This window comes from Ochotona princeps, chromosome 20, assembly GCF_030435755.1.
Source record: "Ochotona princeps isolate mOchPri1 chromosome 20, mOchPri1.hap1, whole genome shotgun sequence".
In the NCBI taxonomy this organism is placed as follows: Eukaryota; Metazoa; Chordata; class Mammalia; order Lagomorpha; family Ochotonidae; genus Ochotona; species Ochotona princeps.
Window position 1 is genome coordinate 15825843 of NC_080851.1, and position 1047 is coordinate 15826889.

General features: G+C 35.1%; 1 non-coding gene across 1 annotated transcript; it reads left to right on the forward strand.

Moving 5' to 3' along the window:
- Positions 1-426: 426 nt before the first annotated feature.
- LOC118758210 (small nucleolar RNA U13) lies at positions 427-529 on the forward strand. Its single transcript, XR_004995596.1, has one exon. It is a non-coding gene; the product is annotated as a small nucleolar RNA U13 (small nucleolar RNA).
- The last annotated feature ends 518 nt before the right edge of the window (positions 530-1047 follow it).

A 1047-nucleotide genomic window follows, 5' to 3' on the forward strand; every position in this document is an offset into this window, starting at 1 on the left:
ACAATCTGGACTTTCAACAACAACTAAATTAGTCTTTATTGCCTTAACTACACTCGTTCTTTTGTGTACAAGTGATTATTGGACTAATGATATGACAACTTGAATTGATCTATTCCTAAGAGCCCAAAGTCACTTTAAGTGGCCACCCAAATAACGAAATAGTTCTAAACAAGTTTAATAAAGGGTCAAGATCAGGAACTATGGACAAGCCTCCATGTTTCTTTTGTGACTAGATGTCAGACATAAATAAATAATGTTGAAGGAAGATATGCAAGGGAATCTGTCATTACCTTTCAAACTCATAGAAATCATACTTAAATTTTCACCTAGTGGTACCAATATTTAAATCATAATAAATCCTTCAATATAATGAATATTTTATTTAAAATATAATGATTCAGGTAGCAAAAAATAATTTTGAAGCCAATTCTTGTATGGTTCATAAGTATGATGCTTAAATTTTCACACCATTGCACGAATGCATCTCCTTCAAATATGGTTAACACATTGGCATATTACCCATCTGATGTGAAGTCAAAACATCATTAGCACACACACGGTCTGAAGGGGAGGAAACAGGTCAAAGATTCAAACTAGACTTCATTCTTTCAATATTTGAGAAGGAGGTCTACCTTCTTAATTAACAATCCTTTAAGAGCTTGCAAGTTGAGTAATGAAAGCAAAACAAACACCAACTACACACTCCATAAACAGAAAGTAAGCACAGTCTCTTGAGGGCTGAAAGTCACAACACTGATTAGAAAGCAGAGAGGAGAAACCGGACAACGACAGCAAGGTGGCACGGCAGAGCAGAATTCACTTCGTCCTGGTTCAATGGTAATGCTGCTAGCAGGCAAGACTTGCCCTCAATGAGCATGAATTCTCCACTTTCCTAAGTCATGGATGCCCTGCTGTTGAAACCAATTCCAAATATATCATTAAAATATGGCACTATTAATTGAAAAGAAATTAACAAAGTATGAGTTCCTTACAGAAAAAAACTAACAGAGATTACTTATAATTAATTATCCTCAGACTGACACGTAT